General features: G+C 40.3%; 1 long non-coding RNA gene across 1 annotated transcript; it reads right to left on the bottom strand.

Annotated features, from left to right (window-relative positions):
* Positions 1-6,182: 6,182 nt before the first annotated feature.
* On the bottom strand, positions 6,183-7,324 carry LOC131621523 (uncharacterized). Its single transcript, XR_009289618.1, has 2 exons — positions 6,795-7,324; positions 6,183-6,464 (listed from the first exon to the last, which is right to left on the bottom strand). It is a non-coding gene; the product is annotated as an uncharacterized LOC131621523 (long non-coding RNA).
* Between the last annotated feature and the right edge of the window lie 2,193 nt (positions 7,325-9,517).

Here is a 9,517-nt window from a genome sequence, read left to right as displayed (position 1 = left end):
TCATTCATATACATTGCATAACAGGTTCACATGATAGATTTCTCATCTCCTCGCTGTTTATTTCAGTCAGAAGAGATGGAATCTGAAACAAGCATCAAGAATCTCGAAGCACAGAACGCCCAAGTTCAAGTGGCAATTCTGGAACTGGCAAAGGGGCAACAAGAACTGAAAGCCCTGATGATCAAGAAGAAAAAGAAGCCCAAAGGATCTGTAGGCTTGAGCCAACTGAAAAGAAAGATCAAAATCCCAGCCAAAAAGTTCAAAAAGCCACCGATCCCTGAAATAGTCGGTGATGGTGAACAAGGAGACAATCACAGCAACCAGGGTTCTGCCAAACCCTCTCTCTCTTCTAATGAAGAAGATTATCATTCTGGAGACGAACAGGATGATGACAAGTACCAGCAGTTGGAGGAACGCATGAAAGCTATGGAGATACAAAAAATACCTGGCTTAGATTTCAATGATCTGGGACTCATCTCAGATGTCGTTATCCCTCCAAAGTTCAAAGTTCCTATATTTGCGAAATATGATGGAGTTTCTTGCCCAAAACTACATCTGAGGTCCTATGTAAGGAAGATACAACCTCACACAACAGATAACAAATTGTAGATTCACTTCTTCCAAGAAAGTCTGTCGGGTACACAACTCGAATGGTACTACCAGCTGGAAAGTACCAAAGTTCATACCTGGGAAGATTTAGCTGCTGCTTTTTACAAACAGTATCAATACAATGCTGATCTTGCACCAACCCGTACTCAACTAAGGGGCATGTCCATGGCACCAAAAGAAAGTTTCAAAGGATATGCACAAAAATGGAGAGATATGACTGGAAGGGTTCAACCACCCTTATCTGATCGCGAGCTGGTCGACATGTTCATGGGCACTTTAACTGGCCCTTTCTATATTCATTTGCTGGGAAGCTCATCATCAGGTTTCACTGACCTGATATTAACTGGGGAACGTGTCGAAAGTGGCATTCAAAATGGAAAAATTCAAATAGGCTCTTCCTCTGGTACTACAAAAAGGCCCATCAGTGGGAGAAACGAGGTCAACACAATGCACAGTCTGAAAGGTCACAAAAGTGAGCAGCACCAATCTGTGGGGGCAGTTCTGATCTCCGCATCTGCACCTCAAAAAGATCAACAGCCAAAATATACGCGTCGACCAGATGCGCCAAGAAGAAATTTCACCAGAATCAATATGCCAATCTCTCAGGCATTGCAGCATTTGTTAAAAGCATATCTGATCACATTAAAAGATCCTCCAAAGAATGTCAACACTTCCTCTCCGAGTTATCGCCCCGATGCAACGTGTGCGTATCACTCAAACTGTCCAGGACATGACGCAGATCACTGTTGGGCCCTGAAAAATAAAATACAAGACATGATAGATGCTGGGGAAATTGAGTTCGATCCTCCAGAAACTCCAAATGTCATCACGACACCCATGCCGAAGCATGACAAAACTGTCAACGCTATCCTAGACATGTTTACATCTATGATGTGACCGAATTGTCAACTCCGCTCCTTGAAGTCAAAGTAATCCGAGCTGGTTACTTTTCAGGTTGTGACCCTGATTGCTTTTATTGCACATGCCTGCCCAATGGTTGTGAGAATCTGAGAATGGGAATTCAAAAATGGATGGATCGCCGTATCATTATGTTTGAGAGGCTCCTTTCTATGGACGTTTTATGCGAAGTCTTTGCAAACGGGATGAGAATAGAGGATGTCTCAGTGATCTCCAGCTTACCATTCAAAATCTCTGCCAAGGCTCCTTTCAAAATTTCCGCTACACTCAAAGTGGCATCAGTAATCATTGCTAGTCCAACTCCATTTCCATACTCCTCAGATAAAGCTGTCCTGTGGGGTTACGACACTAATGTTTATGTCCATGGAGTTAAGCAGGGTACCTCGACTGAAGAGGCCACGAAGTTAACTGCTCCAACTGTGGATAATATTGTGGGTACCAGCAAGATCACGAGAAGTGGAAGGATCTTTTCACCAGAAATTTCTCCAAATGTTGCTACTGGTCCAGTCCAGGTCCCAGTTTCTAATCAAGATATCGACGCTCGAGGCAAAAAGCCACAAGTTGAACCAGTTCAAATACCGGTGGAGGTCACTGTTGAAGATCCATCGAAGCAAGAAATGGAGGAAATATTGAAAATCATCTGCAAGAGTGATTACAATATTGTCGAACAACTGGGGCACACTGCTTCAAAAATATCAATGCTGTCTCTGTTAAAGTATTCAGAAGCTCATGCCAAAGCTCTGATGAAGTTCCTGAAAGCTGCGCATGTGCCTCAAGAGATTTCAGTCGATCAATTTGAAAATTGTGTTGCCAATCTAACAATTGACCAATGGCCTCGGTTTCTCTGATGTTGATCTAACCCCTGCTGGAAAGAATCACAATAAAGCCCTACATATCTCCATTGAATGAAATGACACCACTCTATCTCATGTGCTGGTAGATAACGGTTCTTCTTTGAACGTGTTACCAAAAACAGTACTGGAAAAGCTTGACTTCGAAGGAGTTGTGTTACAACCAAGCGATGTTGTGGTAAGAGCCTTCGATGGGTCAACAAGAACAGTGTACGGAAAGGTGAATCTCCCAATCAGAGTGGGCTCTCAGATCTTTGATTCTACCTTTTACGTAATGGAAAATTCACCCAGCATATTCCTGTTTACTAGGACGCCCTTGGATACATGGGGCAAATGCTGTAGCTTCTACCCTGCATCAGAAGTTGAAATATCCAGTAAAAGGAAAGATTGTCACAGTTTATGGCGAAGAGGAATATGTGGTTAGTGACCTGAGAAATTCCAAATATGTCGAGTTTGATGACGAATTCATCGAAACTCCCTGCCAATCTTTTGAGGTGGTCTCTCCAGATGTCTCTACTACCAAGCATATTTCTGCTACTCCAACTACAAACTCTGGCTTCTCTCAAAGATGCCAAAGCTGTGATCGAAAAAGGTGATTGCACAGTATGGGGACAGCTCCTCGATATACCTTACAAGTCCGACAAGCTAGGCCTAGGCTATGATAGTGGAAATCAAAAGAATGATCAAAGTCCTTGTTCTGGAGGATTAATGTCACATTTCATCAGCCAAGGAGTAAACGCCATTGAAGACGATGGGGTGTTCTTGAACCATATCATTCAGCCATATCCAGATGAAATTCCACCCATTTCCATGGGAATGTTGGATACTTTGGGAGATCCAAGCGGCGGATATAATTATCAATATACCGCACCTCAGAATTCTTTTATTGTTATGGAAGATATTACCCCAACTGTATGGGGTGATCAATTTGAAAGTGACAAAAGTCCCAGCACTCAGCAATATCAAAATCCACCTAAAGAAGTTTGGGATACGCTAGTAGATCCAAGTAGCAAATATGACTTTACGGTGAAATATTCCGCTCCTCCGAGCTCACAAATCGCCATGGAAGACATTGTCCCAACTAGATGGGATGAACATTATGATGACAATTTTACTCCTGAAAACACCAGGGAAACACCAAATAACGAGGGTTACTTTCTGTCACAGTACACTACTCAGCAGATTGCACAAGTCTCCCTCAAAGACATCATCCCGACTGGATGGGACGGCCTTATCGAGTATCTCGCTCAGCCAACAGAGGTACCTCAACCTGGATCCTCATATCCAACAGATCATCCTACTTATCCTGAAAGATCACCGACTCATTTCCCCACCAATGAAATCAATGCTGTGGGAGATGAAGAAGACAACTGCAACTGGAACAGCTGGATACTCCCTGCTCACAACAATGGATTGAACAACTGGAAAACTGAGGATGTGATCTCCTTCGATCAGGAGTAAATGCAATTTCCTGTTTTCTTTGTGTATATTGTGCAAAGATAAAAATGGTTCCTGTAATATCGAACCATGAGCTTGAAAGCCGTGTGCCTTGCCCGAAGCACACCGGTCCTTTTATAAGGGTTTATCATATCATGAGCATGTGCATTCAATAAAATCATGGGACGTTTGCATATTCAAATTTTGTGATCCTTTTTCTTTCTTTTCTTTTCAAATAGCTATGTTTTCTTACACACACTCACATAAATAAAATGCAGATTCACATTCACATTGGATCCAGTCGATAACGATTCTGCTATTGCCCGTCATGACTTTGAAAATCCGATCTACCAAACTGAGGACGAAAGTGAGGAAGATTGTGAAGTACCAAGAGAACTTGCAAGGCTGCTAGAACAAGAAGAGAAGGCTATACAGCCTCATGAGGAACCAATTGAGGTTATCAACTTGGGCAGCAACAAAGAAAAGAAAGAAGTCAAAATAGGGGCTGATTTAGAAAATAGTGTCAAGCAAAGACTGATTCAAATGTTGCAAGACTACGTCGAGATATTCGCCTGGTCCTATGAAGATATGCCAGGCCTTGACACGGACATTGTGGTTCATCGCCTGCCAATCAAAGAAGGTAGCTTTCCAGTCAAGCAGAATCTACGAAGGAGTAGGCCTGATATGTCAAAAAAGATCAAAGACCAGGTTGAAAAGCAATTTAATGCCGGATTCCTGAAGGTTGTAAGTTATCCTCCTTGGATAGCTAACATCGTGCCCGTACCTAAAAAAGACGGGAAAGTCAGAATGTGTGTAGACTACAGAGATCTAAATCGGGCAAGCCCCAAAGATGATTTCCCTTTACCTCACATCGATGTACTGGTTGATGATACCGCACAATGCAAGGTATTCTCCTTTATGGATGGATTCTCAGGGTACAATCAAATCAAGATGGAACCCGAAGACATGGAAAAAACAACCTTCACAACACCCTGGGGAACCTTTTGTTACAAAGTAATGCCCTTTGGTTTAAAGAACGCAGGAGCAACCTATCAACGTGCAATGGTAGCTCTATTTCATGATATGATTCATCAGGAGATAGAGGTGTATGTCGATTATATGATTGCAAAGTCCAACACCGAAGAAGAACATCTGGGTCATCTACATAAGCTGTTTGATAGACTCAAGAAATACAGGTTGCGACTGAATCCAAATAAGTGTACCTTTGGAGTAAGATCCGGCAAACTCTTAGGTTTCATCGTCAGTAGCAAAGGTATTGAGGTTGATCCGGCCAAGGTCAAAGCCATTCAAGAAATTCCTATACCCCGTACCGAGAAACAAGTCAGAGGATTCTTGGGACGTCTGAATTACATCGCCAGATTTATTGCCTACATGACTACTACTTGTGTGCCGATCTTCAATTTGTTGAAGAAAGATCAAGTGGAAAGGTGGAATGACAAATGCCAGTTAGCCTTTGACAAAATCAAAGAGTATCTCCAAAAACCGCCAATCTTGCTACCACCTGTGGAAGGAAGACCCCTGATAATGTACCTAACTGTGTTAGAAGATTCAATGGGGTGTGTACTGGGGCAACATGACGAGTCCGGCCAAAAGGAGCATGCAATCTACTATCTTAGCAAAAAGTTTACCGATTGTGAAACAAGATACTCACTACTCGAAAAAACTTGCTGTGCCTTAGCATGGGCGGCTCGCCGACTAAGACAGCTGTTGCACCCCAAAATTTGCCCTCCTAATTTTATTTCTAATTGGCTTATGTTTCTCATTCATTTACATCTTAGGTCGTCATAACTCATGCATCATTAAATCAATAAAGTTGTCTTGGGTTCAAGGATCTTGGAGATTGGGGTTTCTACTTCATTCAAGTATGATTCAGTAAATGTTACTTCGGGTGTTGGATTATAAGATTAAAGCTTTAATTTTTGGGCAGTATGAATCTCTTCTTCATCTAAATTCTCATGAGATTTCATGCCAAGGTGTTCCTTGATGCTTCCACCATCATTTATTTCAAGGAATCCCCATCGTGTGTTCACCAAAGCAAGATATTTTAAGGCCGAGAGCAATTAACCTGGATTAAATCTGATGGTTGAAGATAAGAGTTTTAGCGCAAGACTAATTTAGTTTGATCATAGGGATCCCTTGTTTGGAATTATTCAATGTCATGAATTTAAATGTATGTTCAAATAACTTGATTAGAGTGGGTTGTAAACATGTTGAGTTTGGAGAGAAAATTCGTGCGGGCTAATATGGAGTGTAAGAGTAATTGGAATTCTTTATTCAAAGCTCTTTCAAAGATCACCACAATTTCAACAACAAATGTATTCGTCATCCATTCTCAATATCACATCATTCAAAACCAACATTATTCCAAATATATTCATTCAAGTTCAAATTTACAAATGAAATCCATTATTTACAAACCATACCAATACCCTACTGTTTGTCTACTTTTGGAACATGGAACAGAAAGAAAAAAGAAACATCATATGCTCACTTCTAAACCTAAAACTAATCCCAAGTTCCTCTTCCTTTTTCTTCATGCTCTGCAGCCTGCACTTGAAGTCGAACCGAGCCCGCTGCATGATAAATTCACTTCAGCCCCATATTCCATCTTCAAAACTGAGCCTGTACCTGCAAATCAAACCAGAAAAATGTCATATACACCAATATCAAACAGCAGCCACATCCATATCAAAAACCAGTTTCAGCCAGTACTAACAAACACTGCATAACTCACCTCTAACCAGTTTCAAACCACCAACTAACCTTCCAACAGAAAGCTAACTCATCCTAACAGTTATAACAGAATTGTAACTTCCCTTGTAACTAACTTCTAAAACACCTAACAGATTCCTAAACCAACTCATAACAAACTTAAAAACCTAACTAATTCAGTTATAGCCAATAGAAAAGCTAACAGAATTCTAACTGAATTAACAGAAACTTCAGAAGAGAACCAACCTTTCATCCCTATATAACAGAGACTTCAATCATTCTTGAGCGTCTCCACCATTTTCACTCCATTCATTCTCTCAGTTCCACATCACAAACTCCACGCTTTCACTCTCTTCCATACTCACCCATCTTCAAACTCTGCAACCTCAACCTTCATCTTCATCGAATTAACTCCAAACCTGCACCTCACCATCATCACTATCACAAGCCAAATCCTAAATCCACACATAACAGAATTGAAGAAGAAAATTGAAGAAGGAGAAGAAAAGGGTCAACACCTGAAGATTTCATCATCGTCAATCCATACATAAGTCCGCAAACCTCAATCTTCCTCACAACTTCGCTTTCGTATCGCCTCGACATCACTGCAAATTCTCCAAGAACGAGCCTCATCCAACGTTCATCTCAGCATCACAACCATCGGCGTCACTCTTACTCTTCACCTTCAATCTCCCAAAGAAACGCTCCCATCCACCAATTCCATTCGTTCATCTTCAACAAATTCCTTCAAACAGCATCATCATATTCGCCTCATCTCTAACTGCAATAACATCAACACAACAACAAATCGTAGAATAACAATCAACAGAGTTTCAAAGCAAAAATTCAGAAATAGAAGAAGAGAAGAAGAAGAAGAAGAGCAAAGAACTGAAGAATAATGGATGCTTAATATTACCTCACCTCTGGTTTTCCTCAACAACCATCTTCGGCTCACATTCAGGTAAGTCTTCGAATCGCTATTTCCATCATTCATCTTCTTTTGCGCCATTGTTGATGCTATACGGTAGATTGTGGTCTTCTGATTGTTTCCCCCATGAATTGAGCAGTAGCGTCCATCATCATCTTGTAATCGCTTTCTTAGGCTTCTTAGGGTTTTGTTGTGAATCAAATACAGAGAATTGAGGGACGAATTAGAAAGAATGAGGTTGGGATTAGAGACGGAGATCGAGGTAGAAGAAGGGTTAGTTGCGGCGGCGTTCATAACGCTCGCCGGAGAGGAGGGGAAGGCCATCGCCGTTTTCACGAAGGAGAAACGAGAACGAGAAGTTAAGAGAAAGAGTTGAAACGGCGCAAAGCCTAACCCTAATCCCCAATTTCTCTTTTTCCATTATTTCCATTATTAATTTGTTTTTTTAAATTTTATTTTTTTCTGTATGAAAATCTGATAAAAACAATCCCTGGGTCGTAATTGCTAAGCACACACCTATGAAGCCCATACAACTTCTTTGACAAGAAAATCAAACAATAAAATCGCACATGGGCCGTTTTACCATTTACACCCCACTGGCCCGTGCTATCCATTTTTGGCCAACAATCTGAAACAAAAATAATGTCCTGGGCCTGCCTCAATGGGCCAGCGCCCTAACTGCTATTACACCACTATATTCAGTGCTGCACCCCCCTATATCTATTATTAGAATTTAGTTTTTAATTAGTTTTTTGCCATTTTCATTTTGATAATTAATACTAATTCTCTCTTATTAATTTTGAGACCTTGATAGAATTTTTGTCACATATAAAAATAGTAAAATAATCACAAAAATAATAGTTTTAGGCTTGTATTTTTAATTCACTTGCTTGATTAAATTCTTGTCTCTTTGTCACATAAAAAAATCAATAAAAATAAATAGTCCTTTAAATTTGATTTTTTGTACTATGTTGCATCGTTCACTTTCATGTCTTGTACCATATTTTCAAGTGTTTATGTTAGCCATTTTACACTAATTCTTGTATCGTTATTTACTTGTATTTTTACTTGTAATTTCGATCTCCGCTTATGCTTATATTCTCATGTCGCTTTTTGCTCCTAACATTTAGGTAGAATCATAACATTAGACTAGTTTTCATTTTAGGCTAGTTGTCCTTCTTTTCTTTTCAACTTTTAAAATACTTAATAAATATCGATGAAGATCATACCGTTACTATATTTCATAGTAAGAAAGAAATGATTGGGGCGTAGGCCCCGATGTAGGTTCTTTCCTACTTAGCGGAGAAGAAATGATTGAGGTGTGAAGCCTCGATGTATTTCTTAACCGTTGTTTAGAGAAACGATCGTGGTGTAGGCCTCGATGTGCATTCTCTAAATATTCACAAAAGAACTCTTTTTGTATCTCCTTTACTTAGCGGAGAAGAAATGATTGAGGTGTGAAACCTCGATGTATTTCTTAACCGTTATTTAGAGAAACGATTGTGGCGTAGGCCTCGATGTGCTTTCTCTAAATATGCAAAACAAAACTCTTTTTGGTATGATCTAAGTCACAAATTAATTTCCCTTAAAAGACACCCAACCAAAAACATTTCAAAATATCTAATAAAGGCTCAGAGCTAATCAAAGTGAGGAAGTGATGCGATGCCTTGTAGTAGGTTTTCGTCCATCATGGAATCACACATAAAAGACACAAACCAATCTCTTTTCTCTCTTGCCTCCGAGGCATTCTTTCTCTTGCCTTCAGGGCATTCTTTCTCCTAATCGGACACGTTATTTCCGCTCCATTCCCAGCTTAAGACTCCAGAGGTCGAGCAGCGGAGTGTGAATGTAACTGTTCAACTAAAAAACACAAAAACAAACAAAAACTAAAGAGCCGAACTACGGCGCTCTGATTCCTGAAAAGGATACGTAGGCATTAGGTCGCGGGGCCTAAACGAGCACAACTATTTATAAACCTTATTTTCCCCGTGTTTCTTTTTCTTTCATTTGCATGCATTCCCTTAGTAATTAAGCTTTAGAT

This window comes from Vicia villosa, linkage group LG1 (genome assembly GCF_029867415.1).
Source record: "Vicia villosa cultivar HV-30 ecotype Madison, WI linkage group LG1, Vvil1.0, whole genome shotgun sequence".
NCBI classification, from domain to species: domain Eukaryota; kingdom Viridiplantae; phylum Streptophyta; class Magnoliopsida; order Fabales; family Fabaceae; genus Vicia; species Vicia villosa.
This window is presented reverse-complemented; position numbering and strand designations above follow the sequence as displayed.